This window comes from Abramis brama, assembly GCF_963993115.1.
Source record: "Abramis brama genome assembly, chromosome: 5".
Lineage (NCBI taxonomy): Eukaryota > Metazoa > Chordata > Actinopteri > Cypriniformes > Leuciscidae > Abramis > Abramis brama.
The window spans coordinates 48,713,239-48,733,598 of NC_139967.1; the positions used below are offsets into that span (position 1 = coordinate 48,713,239).

At 35.3% G+C, this 20,360-nt stretch overlaps 1 long non-coding RNA gene across 1 annotated transcript; it reads right to left on the minus strand.

Moving 5' to 3' along the window:
• Positions 1 to 12,791: 12,791 nt before the first annotated feature.
• LOC311083840 lies at positions 12,792 to 13,254 on the minus strand. Its single transcript, XR_014606373.1, has 3 exons — positions 13,234 to 13,254; positions 12,973 to 13,102; positions 12,792 to 12,859 (listed from the first exon to the last, which is right to left on the minus strand). It is a non-coding gene; the product is annotated as an uncharacterized lncRNA (long non-coding RNA).
• Positions 13,255 to 20,360: the final 7,106 nt, after the last annotated feature.

The following is a 20,360-nucleotide window of genomic DNA, read 5'->3' on the forward strand; positions in this document are numbered from 1 at the left end:
CTCCTTCTGCAATGATGTTTCTCTTTCAGTTTCAGAAACATTTTGAAGAGAGTCTTTCTAAGCAAAAGGGTTTAATTAAGTTTTTACATTTACATTCATGCATTTGGCACACGCTTTTATCCAAAGCGACTTGCAACGTACACATTTTTTTTTTTTTCATTTATATCAGTTCTTAATTAAACTGCTGAGCTACCTCTATGGTCAATGGCATAGACATTTTTTAAGTTAACTATATTGCCTCCTTAGGTATTGAGGTTCGTTATTGCCTCAGTAATGTAAGAACACAAGTGAAGTATACACATAGCAGGCCTGAACACTTGCAGAGTATGTTTCTGGCCTAAGGCTCAGGCTGCTACATGAAATTTTCGATCCTCCACAAGGAGTGATCCATGATCCTTCACCATGGTGCCCTTGAGCAAGGTACGCAACCCCAGGTTCCTCCGCGGGGATTGAGCCTGTAATAAGTTCATGGCAGCTTTTTTGGTAAGAAGCTCCACCTGCCCTGTAGTCACCATGACATGGAAGCTGCGCTAAGTCTTTTCTTCCCTATTGTGCCGTATATCCGAGTGAAACGGCGTCTGGAACAAGAACACATGTAGGGCGGAGCTTGATTGTGTCTGTGGAGAATTGATTGGATGTTGTGGTTTGCTATTGGCTGATCTCGTGTGATTGACAGGTTGCCCCGTCCTCGTCATCAGAGAAGAGAAGAGATGCTCCAAGAGTTATTTTATGGTGACTTTAAATGAAGTGTTCGTGTGTGTGAATGTATATAATAAATCGATGATTAAATTTGATGGACTAAAATGTTAACGTAAAAATTTACTTTAAATCCATATTCCAAATTCTCTCATAATGCATTTCCTATTTGTTGTGATTTTGAGATTTAGTGGTAACACTTTACAATAAGGTTAATTAGTTTACATTATTGAATGTATTAACTAACATGAATTAACAATGAGCAATACATTTGTTATAATATTTATTAATCTTTGTTAATATTAGTTAATAAAAATACAGCTGTTAATTATATGTTCATGTTAGCTCACAATGCATTAAAAAATACAATCTTTGATTTTAATAATGTATTAGTAAATGTTGAAATTAATATTAACTAAGATCAATAAATGCTGAATGCTGAAGTAGTATTGTTCATTCTTAGTTCATGTTAACTAATGTTAACTAATGAACCTTATTGTAAAGTGTTACTGATTTAGTGATGAAAACAAAAAACGACAGCATTTTTTTTTTTTTTTTTAAATAGTAAGGTAAATAAAAGGGTTTTTTTCACAAATATTATGACATTTTGATTTATGAATATGAATATTTCTTGGGTTTTAATAACATCTTCTCTGTGGGATAATTTCCTGTTTTTTAGTTACAATAAAAGTATGACCTAAAAAAGCTAAATGACTTTTTATACTGACTAATTGCAGGTATTTGTTTTCCTCGTTGAATACATGACTAAGGGATTCGTATATTCAGACAGACCAACTAATGCAGATCTCAGATAATTGAGTGTGTTTGCCAGTCTCGGTGGGTTGTTTGCGAGTGAATTGGGCTGAGAGTGAACTCTGTTTTGTTAAGACTTCATTGTGTCAGCTCTTTAGTGTGCTCAAAGTGTGGTGAAGCAGCCATCTTGCTGTTCTTGCGCTTTCCTTCACTCAGGTTTAAACTGCTGATGGTTGTTTCCTTACCTGGAGACTTCGACTTAACAATGAATTCAGCAATCTAGAGGCAATTACAGACAATTGTATTTTTCCACTGGGTTCCCAGCATTCGAAACGAAAATGGTTGGTTTTGTTGAGGTGGGCATTGCCTTTGCTGATTGACTTCGTGGACGATTTCCTCAAGATAATACTAATATATATATATATATATATATATATATATATATATATATATATATATATATATATATATATGTGTGTGTGTGTGTATGAAGAGTTCAGATGCAAAAGCCTCTAAGTGCAATCTGAAATTTTCTTCTAGAATGATAATTTTTTATCAAGCTTGTATATTTATGTTCAGTAATTTCACTTAAATGACAGTTAATAGGTAATTTTCATTGCCATTTCAGTGAAATTACTGAACTTAAATATACAAGTTTGATAAAAATGATCATTCTAGAAGAAAATTTCAGATGGCACTTAGAGGCTTTTGCATCTGAACTCTTCATATATATATATATATATATATATATATAATCAAGTTTTTCCAAAGTTTGTTGGTGAACTCTGCCCTGCAAATTCATATCCTGGCAAAATGAGCAATGTAAGATTGATATGTTTGATACGATTGAGATTTTCCGACTGTTACAGTGTCCGTACAACATTCTGCATGCTCAAAGTCTGGGACGTTTTCTTGTGCAGGTTTTGTTTGAGGTTTCTGAGGATGAGAGCAAGTCACACAACCTGTCCATGTCAGCGTCTGAAATGAAACAGTGTGATGTTTGATTGGATACATGGCTTTTGACGTCAACAACAAATGAGGGTTTTCTCGTCCCGTGAGAGTTGCTGTTCCAACATGGTGAAATGCACTGTTAAAATATGAATATAGTTGATAGTAATTAACACTTATTTTATAATTAGCATCTAATATAATTTTGTCTCTCTATGAGAACAGGTGTGCGATCCACACTGCTGAGATCTGCCATTCACTGCAAAAATACTTTTCCCATTTAGTATTTTTATCTTGTTTTCAGTCCAAATATCTAAAAATTATTAAATCAAGATGCATTGACTAGATGAGTAAAATACCATAAGATATGATGTCTTGTTTTCTGGGGAAATAAATCAAAATTAAGTGATTTGTTGCTTAAAAAAGAAAAATATCTGCCAATGGGGTGTTACGCCCCGTCTAGGGGTAAAGGATGCAACATGAAATGAGAGAGTGGAAGCGATGCGTCAAACTCCTTACTTTCCCAAACCCTCAAGATTTACAATGATAGACAAACTATTTACAAGCTCAAGCAAACAGTGTTAAAAGGGAAATCCAAATCAGTGTCAGTAACAGTCAATAGGGTCGAAATACCAAACAGTTTCCTACTTGCAATCTGTAATTCTTTTCAGAGAACAAACAATGATCGCTCTTAACAGTCAAAATTCATCTAATCACGCATACACAGCCACCAAAACCAACAATTCTCTCCTCACAACAACACAATGTTCCCTCCCAAAGGAAGTGACATCAGGACTTTTAAGGTGTGTCTGGAATCGAATGCACCAATCAAGATGAGCCATTAGCCTGCAGGAGCCAATCAGCACCGTACCTGGACACAAACACTTCCAAAACAAAAGAGAGAAAGAAAGAAGAGAATACAAAACAATTGGTTGTAACATGGGGTAAGAAAAATAATCTTAATTCAAACAGAAACAAGATTATTTTTTCTTACCCCATTGGAAGATAATTTAGCAAAAACTCACTTCATTTTGATTTGTTTCCCAGGAAACATGGCATTTTACTACTTTAGTAAATGCATCTTGATTTAAGAACTGTTTGATTTTTGAAAAAGCATTTGTTGCAGCGTTTCAAACCAATTTTGTCAAAGTAACAAAACAGCAATATTCTATGATTGTCCCACAAATGGATGGCTAAAATTGTTCCTATTCTCCGACTCCCTGTGAAAAAACAGGGGACCTAATGAAGACTTTTCAGAAACGGCGCCAACATCAACAACTATCCCTGCTCTCATGTCAACACCATACGACCATCAAGCCAAAAACAGATGGTATGCAATCAGGACCCTTTTACTTCATTCTAGTGCGCGGTGTGGAAGCTCACAATGACCTTCATAATAGTCCTATTCAATCTCTGTCAAAATGTCTGATGATTTAACCAGCGTTCGCTCTGACTGAACCAGAACCAGCGACCGCAGCGACCCGTTCTTATTGATCACAGTTCATCAACTGCCGAAGACCATTGATCCCTCCCCAGACACTTCACATTGATTCCCGTCATGACACGTCCCTGAGCTCAGATACACTTTATTAGAGGTGCAATCATTGCTCCGGCTTGATTTGGGTTCCCTGCTGTTTCTGCTCTCTTATTCCTGCCAGCCCTGCACGGATGAACTATCGTGGTTCAATACAAGTCTTGATTGATATCAGCGCGATCGAGGTGTTGTTTCATGGACTTTGCCTTCTCACAATAGGATTTCTAAGTCACGTTTCTTCTACACTCTCCCTATATGTGACCTTTTTATCTGGATCCTTTCAGCAGACATGCTGTTAAGAGTAGACTACTGTAATATATCCATTATTAATCATCACAATACATAGATAATGGATCCTACTTTATATTAGGTGTCTTTATATATATACACTGACATTTAAAGCAATCATTTGATACACTGATTTTTTTGATTACATTGTACTTATATTAAACAAAAGAAAAAACCTGGATGTAATTACATCTATAATTACACTATTTACCTTCATTTATGCAGCTTTAAACCTACACATACCGCCGAACCTGTGCCTAACCTTACCGTATCGCATCTGAACAGCAGCACGGGTGTTTTGCTAAATAATATGAACACAATAAGTACATTGTGCTTATTTTTGTATTTAAGTACACAGTAGTTAAAGACACCTAATATAAAGTGTGACCAGGAAATGTGTCCATCAGCGAAGGAACACACTGTTTTCCCTCTCATAATAGTCCAACACTGACTTTTTACAAGAAAATACTATTTCAGTCTTTCTACTTCCAAATTTCATGTTTTCATGTTTTATAGAGTATTGAGTGGATGCTGAAATCATATTTCCGATGTATCTACACAAATAGGCAGCTTTCATATTTATAAACAGGAATACATGTTGAAAGGTCATGCATTTCATTTTCAATTTTAGTTCACCATAATATACCATATTGCAAATTATTGTTGATTGAAGGCTTCTGAAAAAAATAAATAAATAAAAAATAGGAAAACTTGCTGAAATGCAAACCTGATCAGCTACTTTGATTGTGCATTTAGTATTAATAAATAGTAGGTAAATATATATATATATATATATATATATATATATATATATATATATATATATATATATATATAAAGGATACACATAAGAAATAATAATAATAGCATAACAAATAATCATAGCATAGCATAGCATAGCATATTTAATATAAATAACAATTCATTTCAGCACCAATTAATTCAGTAATTAGTCGATTAATTAAATGTTTACATATCATTAACTGAGAGGGCTGGACGTTGTGATCCCAGCAGGCAATAGTTTTACCACACATTCCCTTCAGATTTTATGGCATAATTCAGAATAACATTAGCTGATGTAATTTCTGCTATGTTGTTCTCGGTGGGATTTTAAGAGCCAAAGTTATGATCTTTTATATGAAGCAATATCTCTTCATCCATTTTTAATTCCTTCATGCATTGTACAAAAGGGTCCATTAGGATTCATTTACAGCCTATTAATGATTAGTTTCTCACAGGCACACATACACACACGCCAAACGCAAACACTGCTGTCGTTCTCACACTAATGCTGTGTGCAAGTGGCATTTCGTCGACGTAACGCTCGAAACCAGTGGAAATGACGCCCAACCTTCCCGTCGAAATTACAAAGAACCATAAATCTGTACTGACTCGTCTTTATTACAATCCTGACCGATCTGGTCATAAAATATACAGTGTGTGATTTATGAGGTGGGAGAGTCAGGCCCGGAGCCTGGATTTGGAAGGCATATTTTATGAACGCTGGATATGGAGGATTTGATGAACTAGTGGGTCAGTAGATGAACTCTGGCAAGGACTGCATTCATAACGCGCCTCCGTCGTGTTTATCTAAGAGAGAGAGACAATGATGGATCATATCAGGGTGCCATTCCACAACCACCAGTGACTACCTCCACAAAACACAAAAAAGCAAACACAATATATATGTATGTTTTTTTTTTAAATAATACACTATAGGCTTAAAATTAAGATTTACTGTATGTGTTTGAATTGCATATACAATGTCCACCCACTTGGATTACACATACAAGTTAATGTGATGCATATTTTTCAGCTTAAATTAAGCAGTTATTACACTCAGAAAATCATAACAAAGTTTACTTTTAACTATATGAATCTATTAGGTTTTATTTAAATCATCATATTTTGTAATGCATTCAACATGAAGCTGTTCATTGTGAAAAGAAATGAGTGTAAAAAATATTTATCAGTAAATCCAACTTTTTTCGTTCTCATACATTTTAACTAATTGAATATTGCTTGTTCCACAGCTAGCCATATTTTAACCATGTTCATACTGTACTTTTCAACTGAATAACTGTAATTGTTATTTGTGACAGATTGATGCTGATTCCAAGCCATTTGAATGGATGCATATTTAACATATGATTATAATAGTTAATAAACTGTGCCATGATTGTTTTGAGTGCAGAAATCTGACCTGATTGATTCATGTATGACTGATAAATATGCATTACATTAAGTTTATGAGTTTATTTACAGTATGTTAAAACCATATGGATGGAAACTGTTTATACAACTCAAATGCATACATTTAGGCCTAAATATTTGTTTGAGTGTAGCACAATCTAAAATGTCTGTAAAGTAACACAGTCCAGGTCTCAGAATGAGCTTCTGCTTCTCTTATCTCACCGAGATCATATAAATGTGATGTGAGTGTGAGTGTGATGACAGCAAAAGTCATGTGATCATCATGACCTTTAATGAGGATTTGACTAATGGTGTGAAATTGAGTTTACTATTAATAACTAATAGCAGTAACTAGTAATGAAGGACTCTCTAATGGGATGAAATTGCAAGATTCAAAGGCCCTGAACAGACGGGGGTAGTCGAACGCTTTTCCTTTCTGATTGTGTGATTTAAATGACCACTTCACAAGTAAGCTGAAAGGAAGACTAGATGAGAGATTATAGTGTGGGGGGCTGCTTAAAATCACTGTGAAATTAAAATTGACAATTCTTATTTTTATTTTTTTATTTTTTTATGGAATATTGCAGTGCTTATTATATGATTTATCCTTGTACATTATTATTTTCTTTTTAAATTCATGTGTCCTCTTCCGCTCATTTATGATGATGTGCACAAGCGCAAAGGCAGGACAATTATCCTGTCACTCAGTTCATTTGAGTTTTTCTTTATTTCCAGTTAATAATTTTAGTGCTTCAACTTATTGCCAATGCAACATTATTAATTTTCATCTAGTTCAAGTTTTTTTTTTTTTTTTTTTTAACTAATATTTATATTTTCTTTCTGCTTTATTTCAATGGTCATACTTTAGTTTAGGGTCCAATTCTCACTATTAACTATTACATTTGCCCTAATTACTGCTCATTAATAGTTAGTTAAATTTAGGTATTGGGTCGGATTAAGGGATGTAGAATATGGTCATGCAGAATAAGGTATTAATATGTGCTTCATAAGTACTAATAAACAGCCAATATCCTAGTAATACAGTATGCATGTTAATAAGCAACTAGTTAAAAGTGAGAATTGGACCCTAAACGAAAGTGTTACCGTTTTAATTAATATAAATGTTTTTAATAGTTTTAGTTAACGATAATATCGCTGCTCCAACCGCTCAAAAATGTTTTATGCTCAAAATGCATTGCTTTCAATGCATCTTAATAGCAGCCTTATGAGATTATCATATATCACAATATATAAAAAAAAAAGAATGTCACCAAACTGTGCCTGACAGATAAGACAGGCGACTGTATGGGAGTTCAGGGTTTTCCTCTTGAATTCTGGAACATTTTTATACTAAAACCAAGCAAACAATGTGCATAATCAAAACGCTCCCATCATGATCAGAATTTTGTTTCAAGGAAAGTTGCCTTTCCTTGCCATATACAAATAATTTCCCCAATTATAACGTGCATTCTGAAAAGCTCCTGACATGCGGATTAATAATGCTAAATATAGATGAAAAAAAGTGTCTATTTGAATGGTCGGAGTCATACTGTAACATTTAGTCCACTGGAGGCAAGTTTGCAGAACCCAAGTGTAGTTTAATTACACGCAAAACAAGATCAAACTTTACACAAAGACTTTGACATGGCGGACATGGACATGGACGGCGCTTACAACAGCAGTCACAGGCAACAATACTTGACAAAGACAAATGGCAAACATGAGGGATTAACTGCACACAAGGACTAATGACTAAACAAGACACGCATGCTGTAAAAAATTTGTAACCCTCCCAAATCAAAAATTTCAATTGACCGATAACATCTAAATTTTTCAATTGGCCCAAGTGAAAATCTGTACATTTAATTTTAGAATTTACAGAATTTCACTTGGGCCAATTGAAAAATTTAGATGTTATCGGTCAATTGAAATTTTTGATTTGGGAGTGTTACAAATTTTTTACAGTGTGAGAACATGATAGACAATTAACCAATGACAGCATGAGACAAGAGACTAGGGAATCACATGGCAGGATCACATGAGGGCAAGGGAATCACATGACTGACGTGAAACATGAATCAAAAACCAAAACAACGGCTACTGTGTCCAAATTCACAGTACTCATAAAAGAGTAAAAGTACCTGGATGACTTCCAGCGAGATTCTGGTGTGCATATGATACTATATAATAGAACATATTTTTTTAGCAGCCCTGAAGTAATTACTCAAATTCAGAATGAGTACAGGTACCTACTCAAGAGAGTATGCGATTTCGTACGCAGCCGACCTGTGACATATATATGTATGACAGATACAAATAAATGTATTTTCTGCATTCTCGTTTTGAACTGAGCCAAAGTATTAATATATCCACGTATGTCTCTAATGACATCAAAACTCTAGGATATCTGAATATATATATCTTATGAGCAGGTGTGTGACTTATGTGCCGCTGTTGTTTAGACTTGTTGAATAAATTGTTTTAAAATAACGCTACAAAAGTTAGCAACGCTGACATTAGACATAACGATAGCTATTCATGTCAGATAACAGTGGATGTACATTGGCAAGGCTATTTATGCAAATAGACCAAAGTACAGTAGTTAGAGATTGCACAGCAAATGTGATGCTATGCAAATTATGTTGATTCATGTTTTATTACTGGTTCTGTTGCTCTCGCTTTTTGTGACTCTATTCGGTTCGAGGTTCAGTTGATTATGGCTTCCAACCACTGCATATAGTAGTAGTCTGACCTTATTTATGTATGAATTTGACGTAAACATGCATATATAATACATATGTGAGTCTTCTACACAACTAGGTATAATGGATTAGTCTGCTTTCTCCATGCTTTGTTAATTAAGAAAATTAAATCTGATTAAATTCAGCAAAACATCTCCCAGCTTAAGGATATGAAATGGCGGCTTCTGAAACAAAACACAATTAGTCTGTGTGAAAAGATTACATCTGAGTCTCTCAGAGTCAGTTTAGCAGTGGGTAAGTGTGTGAGCCGCGGGTCAGAAGCGTATAGTGTTTCAGTGATGGCTACGCGTCTTCCGATCTGCTCTTGCTCTCGGGAAAACACACGTGGAGTTCGGCTAGTTCTTCCGTGATTTGTGGAGAAGTGTGAGGGCGCCTCAGATGAAAAGGCACCAGAGCAGAAAATGTTGCTGATGTTGTATTTTGGACGTGGGCTCCGGCCTGCGATACACAAGGTCACCTCCACCCGGCCAGGCTCCGGCTGATCCCCGGCGCCCAGTCCCCAATCTTTAGAGGAGCGTGAAGCGCACGCGGGGACCATTAATCAAACATTAGCAGAGCCGTTGTCTGGAATGAGGCCAAATCGCAGGCGATTATTTGTGTTTGGAGGTTGTTTCTGAAGGCGTCACGGGACCTTTGCCTTCATTCAGATGCTGAATAGGCTTAATGGACTGTTCCCTCTTTATATGTTTCAGTTCTTCTTTCTTCCAAAATCTAACAGCATCTGTGATTGGACCATGTAAAATACTAGTGTCCAGATTGAAGTTTATTTGAATTGGGCATTTGGGAGGATAATATTCCCGTTTATGGCTTATTTTTGGATGACTTTTTGTTTGCAGAATAAAATAGCTTGCCATATAGTGTTAAAATATAGATTTATTAATATCACATTTATTTGGGCTTTAGTTAATACTAGTATTTCAACTTAAACTTGTATTATATATATATATACACTCACCTAAAGGATTATTAGGAACACCATACACAGTAAGTTTGAAATCCGGAAATCAACACCAATAGAGTTCATTTCAACACTTTAAAAGTGTATATATGGGAACCACCCACAAAGTGTTAGTTCAACACTTTCAAAAGTGTTGCCTCTCGCAACACCGACACAGTGTTACAATATGAACACTAAGAGAGTAAAATATTAACACCAATGCAGAGAACAACAACACTGTCACAGAGCTGGGTGCAGTTAAAATTCTACACTGTTCTGGTGTTGACCTAACACTTTTAAAAAAGTGGAAATTACAATCTTCTCAACCTTATAGGAGTCAAATATTACACCATCCTGGTGTTGATAAAACACATTTTTACAAATAAAAACACTAAGGGAGTTACCAGTTTTTCTTATTAGTGTTCTGCATCTGCCACTTTAAAGAACTGTAAAATAAACTCTTTGAAATAAACATCACTCTATATTACTCTTTCAAACCTTTATTTCAAAACAATCCAGAAAGTTAAATTGTAACCTCAGTCTGGGATCATAGTAGAATTCTGTTCATTGTAAAGTTAAAAATAAAGGCGAAATGCAAGCAGTTGTTTTAACAAACTAGTTTTTTATTAGTCTTTTAAAATAAATGATGAAGGAACAATATAGGCATTTCTGTCACCAGAATTATATGAAAGCTGCTTATTCAAATGGTCTGCAATACCTCAAGTCCTGTACATGTCAGTGAATGTAAGCTCTGTGTCAGTGAAGTTGATTCAGTACCTTCGACTTTGCAACAGTGCAGCAGTGCATGAGTCAACAACATTCAGCAGATGAAAAACAATTGCAGAATATGAGTGGATCAGTTGTGTCCAGTTGCTAACAGTAAAGTTCAGTGCATAGTTGTTTCACAGAGAAGGAAAGGCTGTGCAGATCCAACTTTCTCGAAAAATCCTGGAGTGCTGGTTCCCTAGACAACACAAAACCAGACAAATTACAATCAATACAATTTGTGTTTTATAAATACAGCAAGTTTATGGTGGAAAAAGTTCAAACATCTTAGACTTTCGTGACTCAAACAAGAAACTATTTTGGTAAGATTAAGACTTGAATTTACTGATTTCCAAGTAAATTAAAGACTTTATTCATCCAAAAATGTGTATTCTGTCATAAATTATTCACCCTTATGTTGTTCCAAACCAGTAAGAGTTTTGCTCATCTTCGGAACATTTCATAATGATATTTTTGTCCCTTGATCCTTCCAAAGCCACGGAAAGGTATAAAAAAAATCACAAGTAATCCATGTGACTCCAGTGGTTTGACCTCAATTTTACGACTTTTTTACGACAATTTTAACTCAACTTTATTTACAAAATATTAATCTTCAATGCACAATCACACAACAACATCTGCTCTCGCATTAACAACATGCAGGTGTTGTAATTATCTCATGAACGCATGTTGGAAATTAATATTTTATAAATTAAGTGGTAAATGTTTTTTTGCTGCAAACACAGCACTTGCATAGTTTAATAAAATGTATGTTAAACCACTGGAGTCGCATGGAGTACTATAATGATGTACCTTTCTACCTTTCTGGGGCTCGAAAGTAGTTGCGTGGACTGTCAATGGAGGGACAGGAACCTCTCAGATTTCATTAAAAATATCTTCATTTGTGTTGTGAAGATGAAAGAAAGTCTTACATGTTTGGAACGACATGAGGGTGAGTAATTAATGGCAGAATTTTCATTTGTGGGTGAACTAACCCTTTAAAGGGATAGTTCACTCAAATTAAATTTTGGTATGTTTTAGCTTACCTCAAGGGCATCCAAGATGTAGGTGTCTTTGTTTCCGCAGTAGTTTCAATTTTGATATTTTTAGGTCAAACCGTTCTTGTCTGTCAGTCGTATAATGCAGGTCTATGGTCACCACCTCAAAGAGCATGCACAGAGAAGTCCAAATTAAACAATTCCCCATCGTAAGTACACATTGATGGCCAAAGACACGAAACGAGCGGTTTGTGTGAGAAAACTAACAGTATTTATATAGTTTTTACCTCTTGTACACAACCACGTCCAAGTGATCTGAGGGCGCATGCGCTTCCTTCTCTGGACTTCTCTGTGCTTGCTCTTTGAGACAGTGACCATAGACCTGCATTATATGACTGACAGACAAAAACGGTTTGACCTAAAAATATCAAAATTGAAACTACTGCGGAAACAAAGACACCTACATCTTGGATGCCCTTGAGGTAAGCTAAAACATATCAAAAATTAATTTAAAAGTGAACTATCCCTTTAAGAATAAATTAAGACACGCACCTTAAGAGATCTCATTAAATAGTCAGCTGCCGGAAGAATCTTTGCTCCGTTGTTGTGGCTTTGTGATGTTGGGGGCAGGTGATGGGCAGATTTTTCCCAATCAGTTGAGTCTAAAATTAAACAGCAAGAAAACATATACCTGTCAAATCATGAAAAGGTTTGAAAACTCATTTTAAGTAAAAAAAAAAAAAAGAAAAGAAAAAAAAGATTTACTTTTGTAAAATAATTTGACTGGACAAATTCAAAATGAGTGTTATGAAACACAGAAAATCTACCAAATAGCAACAAAGCTATGATTATTTTTTTATGTTCGTGCCCATGATTCTCTCATACATGTATGTTATCTGTTAAATCTTACCATCACCAGGTTCTAGTCTGTCTTTAAACACCCAGCCTGCTACTCTTAGCTACTTGGTGCATCATAGAAATGCTCCTAGCAAACACAAATAGCTAAATCAATACATTTAAAGCATATCCAAACATCAACCATAAGTAAATCTGATAAATACATTTTGCATACATATTTAATCTGAAAGAATTACTTACCAATTTTAAGAAAATTGGTCCACCAAATAAGGAAATAAAGTGACAATTTCACGTGCATTGTCGGTCCGCAGTTTGTGGAGTTGTTCTTCTGTTTTTCAGGTGTGAGTTGTTCTTCTGTACGTTAGGTGTGCTGGCAAACGAGAGTAAAAGATAGTTTGAGGATAAATACATGCTACTTTATGATATTTGCACGTCACAAATATTATCATAAAACAATATAACATTATAAAACACGTATTGTAAATATGTTAAAACACTTACTCGGTGTTTTCACTGTTAAAAGCAAACTCCGTGTCTGCACTGCGTCACGAGTCAAAGAAGATGGAGGGCCTAACGTTAGTCTGTGAGAAAGGTTTAAGCGCGCACATCACATAAATATCGTTACAAAACAATATAATGCCATGAAATACATGTTGTAAATTAGGTAAAAACACTTACTTTCGGTGTTTTCCCAGTTAACGTTACAAGCGAAGATGTCGCCTTTGAAAAAGTTTCGGCTCGTTTAAGCGCGCAGAGCATTTAAATATAGCTATAAATCAATATGTTATAAAATAAATATTGTAAATTAGTTAAAACACTTACTTTCGTCGTTTCCCTGTTAAAAAGCAACACCACCCTGGTCTGCTCCACATCGCGCGTCATGGAAAATGCCCCTCTGAGAGCAGTTTAGCCATGCACAGCACATACATATTGTTATAAAAACAATATGATGTTATAAAATGCATGTATAAATGCGATAAAACACTTAATTGATGCGTTTTCCCTCCCCGTATGCCTTGCATCGCGAGTCAAAGAAAATGGCGTCTTTGAAAAAAGTTTAAACTCGTCTGGTCGCGCCCAGCGCATAAATGTCCCGGATGTAACTAATTACACTCTCTCGGTGTTATTAATTTAACTCCACATATTTTCACCACCCAGAGGGTGCGGTTTACACTAGCAGTGTTAATCCCTTGCAATTCAACACCAGAAAATTAACTCTTTACTCTAAAAGTCCTTAACACCAGGATTTCAACACTGGAGATTTTACTGTGTACTAAAACTGTGTTTGACCCCCTTTCACCTTCAGAACTGCCTTAATTCTACGTGGCATTGATTCAACAAGGTGCTGAAAGCATTCTTTAGAAATGTTGGCCCATTTTGATAGGATAGCATCTTGCAGTTGATGGAGATTTGTGGGATGCACATCCAGGGCACGAAGCTCCCGTTCCACCACATCCCAAAGATGCTCTATTGGGTTGAGATCTGGTGACTGTGGGGGCCATTTTAGTACAGTGAACTCATTGTCATGTTCAAGAAACCAATTTGAAATGATTCGAGCTTTGTGACATGGTGCATTATCCTGCTGGAAGTAGCCATCAGAGGATGGGTACATGGTGGTCATAAAGGGATGGACATGGTCAGAAACAATGCTCAGGTAGGCCGTGGCATTTAAACGATGCCCAATTGGCACTAAGGGGCCTAAAGTGTGCCAAGAAAACATCCCCCACACCATTACACCACCACCACCAGCCTGCACAGTGGTAACAAGGCATGATGGATCCATGTTCTCATTCTGTTTACGCCAAATTCTGACTCTACCATCTGAATGTCTCAACAGAAATCGAGACTCATCAGACCAGGCAACATTTTTCCAGTCTTCAACTGTCCAATTTTGGTGAGCTCGTGCAAATTGTAGCCTCTTTTTCCTATTTGTAGTGGAGATGAGTGGTACCCGGTGGGATCTTCTGCTGTTGTAGCCCATCCACCTCGAGGTTGTGCGTGTTGTGGCTTCACAAATGCTTTGCTGCATACCTCGGTTGTAACGAGTGGTTATTTCAGTCAAAGTTGCTCTTCTGTCAGCTTGAATCAGTCGGCCCATTCTCCTCTGACCTCTAGCATCAACAAGGCATTTTCGCCCACAGGACTGCCGCATACTGGATGCTTTTCCCTTTTCACACCATTCTTTGTAAACCCTAGAAATGGTTGTGTGTGAAAATCCCAGTAACTGAGCAGATTGTGAAATACTCAGACCGGCCCGTCTGGCACCAACAACTATGCCACGCTCAAAATTGCTTAAATCACATTTCTTTCCCATTCTGACATTCAGTTTGGGGTTCAGGAGATTGTCTTGACCAGGACCACAGCCCTAAATGCATTGAAGCAACTGCCATGTGATTGGTTGATTAGATAATTGCATTAATGAGAAATTGAACAGGTGTTCCTAATGATCCTTTAGGTGAGTGTATATATATATGTATATATATATATATATATATATATATATATATATATATATATATATATATATATATATATATATATATGAAGAGTTCAGATGCAAAAGCCTCTAAGTGCCATCTGAAATTTTCTTCTAGAATGATAATTTTTATCAAGCTTGTATATTTAAGTTCAGTAATTTCACTTAAATGGCAATGCAAATTACCTATTAATTGTCATTTAAGTGAAATTACTTAACTTAAATATACAAGCTTGATAAACATGATCATTCTAGAAGAAAATTTCAGATGGCACTTAGAGGCTTTTGCATCTGAATATATATATTAATCACATTTACCGTCTGATCTTATGTAACCTCTTCTGATTGGATATTGATACAATCATTGGTTGTTGTTAACATATATTACTGTTCAAAAGTTTGAGGTCAGTATTTTTTATATAAAGAAATTAATACTTTTATTCAGCAAGGACACAACAAATTTAACAAAACTGACAGTAAAGACATTTACAAAAAAAGAGGAAAAAAGTATATTTCAAATCAATGCTGTTCTTTTGAACTTTCTATTCCTCAAAGAATCCTGAAACAAAAACAAAAAAACAACAACAAAAAAATGATCAAGGCTTCCACAAAAATATGAAGTAAAAAAACATTCCCGAAATGTTTCTTGAGCATCAAATCATCATATCAGAATGATTTCTGAAGGATCACTGAAGACTGGAGTAATGATGCTGTATTACTGATGAAGTATATTACAATATAAAGCAGTTACTTAAAAAAAAAAAAAAAAAAAAATGCAATAATATTTCACAATATTACTGCTTTTACTGTTTTAATACATGCAGCCTTGGTGAGCAGAAGAGACTTCTTTCAACTTTTGAATATTGATCTCTCTAAAACATAAAAGTATGCCTTAAAAAAAAAAAAAGATTTGGTTTCTACTAGGGCTGTGAAACGATTAATCGCAATTAATCGCATCCAAAATAAAAGTTTGTGTTCACATAATATATGTGTGTGTACTGTGCATAATTATTTTGTATATATAAATACACACACATGCATGTATATATTTAAGATTTTTTTTTTATTTATACATAAAATATTTATATTTATATATAATACAAATTATATATACAGTATATTTAAGCAAATATTTCTTAAATATATACATGCATGTGTGTGTATTTATATATACAAAATAATTATGCACAGTACACACTCATATATTATGTGAACACAAACTTTTATTTTGGATGCGATTAATCACGATTAATCATTTCACAGCCCTAGTTTCTAGTCCCTCAGCTAAGACACATTTGCACTCAGTCACTACATGTTATTTTGCTAGCCCATCACCATTAATTATTAGTGCAGTGACTTTAGGACAGAGGTTTCCTCGATGCTACGATGTTCTGGGTCGTACACAGTGATCAAATGTTGCAGGTTTTGAAGCGAGAGCCTGAAACAGCAGGGCAACGTTCGTGTCAAGATTATCAGGGTTTGCTTCCTCGTGTCGACATCTTCAGCTTTAGGCAATCCTATTACCAAACTACCTCACCAACTCCACGAGTTTTATCTTCACACACAGCTGTTCCCGAGGCAAACGCCTGGGCTGTGTTTGAACAGGCCGAGCGTTCCTTCAAGGCAACCGAGTCAAATCCTTTCTCTCTTTTTTTTTTTTTTTGCAGTGCACCTGTTTTTCATGAGATGAAAATAATTTTGCATGACTCTCATGGGGTGTTTGTTGTTGGAGATGTTGAGAAGGCTTTCTGCTGCTCATTTTTACATGTCAAAGGTTTAACATAATGAACGCTGCAGAAGCAATGCCATGCTAGACGCTGCTGTCGAATGAACACGCGACCGTCAGGCTGAATGTGTTCCTGAGGTCGACTACTGAGAAAGTGCTGGCACTGAAGGAGCTAAATACTCACAAGGTGTTTACCGTGTAGTGAACCTACACAATAGTAAGTCAGAGGACGCTTTACAGCTCACATGAAGAAGAGTCAAATACAAATAGCACCCGATGTACTGTTAATATGAAGGAAATTTACAAGGCAGTTTTTCTCATTTTTGTTTAGGTTTTTTATTATTATTATTATTATTATTGTATCTAATGTTTATATGTATCTGGTATGTTCTATATTTATGTTCTATATTTGTTTTACCTTAATGCATTAAAAATAGTGAGACTTCGTCAATTAAAAAAAAAAAAAAAATATATATATATATATATATATATAATCTCATTTGAGAGTTTTTTTTTTAAGTGCAGAAATCTGACCAGTTTCACATACATAATGTCTGGAGGGAATATTTGTTTTTAATGACCCTACAAGTTCGATTAAACCATCAAAACATGAGGAAATACTTTAAAAATCTGACATTTATCTTTTGCAAAAAAAAAAAGAAAAAAAAAGTTTGATTTTATAGTAAAACAAAGAGCTCACAGAAAAAGAAAAAAAAGTATACATTGACTACAACATAATCAGTTATTAATATTCTGTTGGTTCTCTCTTGTTTTTGCATGTGTTCATAATTTCTCTTTCGTTGTATGACTGCCTGGACAGAAATAATGTTGCCACAATTTGTCATTATCACAAATAAAACAATCGACTACAAGCACAGCTACACAATATGCTTACAAAATCGTATATTTTAATGACATTTGGGTAAAGGGTGAAGATGTCAATGTTTGCCTGGGCCGCACATCTTCTGGCCTGACTGTCAGACTGACAAATATTCATCACATTAAAGCTCATTAGTTTGTTTATGTAAAGCTGTAAATTACAGAAACATTTTATATGGAATTCAAATACATAAATCTTATATTTAGGCCTAGTGTGTGTGTGTTTGAACAGGACACATCAGCTCACAGGGATTTCTGCATAAAGATGTAAGTGTTTGGAGCGTATCTTCCTGTAGGGGGCAGCAGAGATTCACCCAAACAGAGCAAAGCTGCAGCAACCCCAGCTGTGTGTGTGTGTGTGTGTGTGTGCGTGCGTGCGTGCGTGCGTGTGTGTGTGTGTGTGTGTGTGCGTGTGTCTGCAAATGTCTGACCGCATCCAGCAGGCACACGCTTGGCCAGGAGGGGACGAAGCTTTGATGCTGGCAAACACAAGCTCAGCTGTGCACACAGCGAACACACTCCTCCATTATTTGTTTATTTTCTGCTGAGAATGCCAACTAATTATCAAAGAATGAAGCAGCTCTGAGATTCAGGAGGCATTAGGCTATTATTTCAAATAAAGGCCTGCCTGTGTCTTACGCTGCTTTTGTCTTTGTTCTGGGGATTATTCTGTAGTTTGTTCTCCGGACACATGGTCACCCATCGCCGTCCTCCTGTAAAAATAGAGTCTGGCCTGCTGGGCTGCAATCATTAAACAAATCACTCTTTTTGCCTAAAATTAACTTTGAGAAGCATGGGTGGCTGTGGACGGACCTCCGTGCCAAGAACACAGTCACTTTGTTAGGTTTAATTTGCCTGAGGGTTGCATGAGGATTTAGTTTGTTCTTTGTTGGGACATTTCTGTCGCACCGGTCGCTAATGAGGGACGGTGGGAGAGTGTGTGATGTGCTTTCATCCCATCATTACAATATGGGGCAGAAACAACTCTTTTTGGCATGCGCTTGAGTGAAAGGTGATTTATTTTTGGGTCCATCTCTTGTCCAGGTGTTTTTTCATGCTAAACTTTAAAAATATATATTTTGTATGACCATTAACATTCATTGCAATAAAAGTTGCTTCTTTCTCAGTAATGAACTTTCAGCATCATTACTCCAGTCTTCATGTATGTATGTATTGTTTGGTGTCTAATATGACCTGGACATATTTTTTACATTATTATTATTAGTAGTAGTAGTAATTCTCATTATTATTCAAAATTACTCTGAATTATTTCACCGAAATCAGCTTATAGTTTCCAATATGACAGACACATTTTTGACAGGTTTTGTGAGATTCACCCTCACATTATTTGGTAAAGTATTATATCATAATGACACTGAATGAATGTGGCACCGGAGCAGCGCTAGAAACACGACACTCATATTTTGCTAGAAATATGCTTGTAAAAGAAGAAAACAGAAATTGAACAGATTTTTCAGACATATAACGTTCCTCCGCTTGTCAAGCGTGATTTGTGGTTTGTTTCATCTCCAATACATCAGTACACACTCACAATTAGAGGAACGGCAGAATCCGCACAGCAGTATTTACTTATTTATGTATTTCAAAGAGTTGATATGGCAGAAGACATGTCTCGCTGAGCATTAGTGACAGTCCGCATTAGCACAGATAGAGCGGACAGGCTTTCAGACTGGAGAAGAGTTCTTATAACTGTGTGACGTCGGATTCACATTATAGCATGAACATGTCCTGTGGGGATACATGTAAAAATATTAACCATATGTTGAACATTTATGTGATCCAGTAATTTGTGTCCATCAAATGCTTAAATTTTTTTTAGAAACAATGATACAATTTTTTTTCAGGGTTCTTTAATGAAGAGAGAGTTCAAAAGAACAGCATTTGCAATCTGTTGCAATATTATACATATTATACAATATTGTATTATACAATATATTATACAATATTACACATTTCTTTACTGTCACTTTTGATCAATTTAATGTGCGTCCTTGCTAAACAAATATATATATATATATATATATATTAATTACTACTTACCCCGAATTAATGGTTCATGGTTTCTTGAGCATCAAATCATCAAATTAGACTGATTTCTGAAGGATCATGTGACTCTGAAGACTGGAGTAATGATGCTAAAAATTCAGCTTTGATCACAGGAATAAATTACATTTTACTATATATTCAAATAGAAAACAGTTATTTTAAATTACAATAATATTTCACAATCTGACAGTTTGTACTGTATTTTTGATCAAATAATGCATTTATTTGATCAAAAATCTTGATATAAAAAAATGTTTTTCAAAAATCACACTGACCCCAAAGCTTTGAATGGAGGTGTAAATGTGTCACTTAAGACATTGAGGAATAAATCTCTGAATATATATATATATATATAATATTTCACTTAAATGGCAATTAATAGGTAATTTTCATTGCCATTTAACTGAAATTACTGAACTTAAATATACGAGCTTCATAAAAATTATCATTCTATGAAAATTTCATATGGCACTTAGTGGC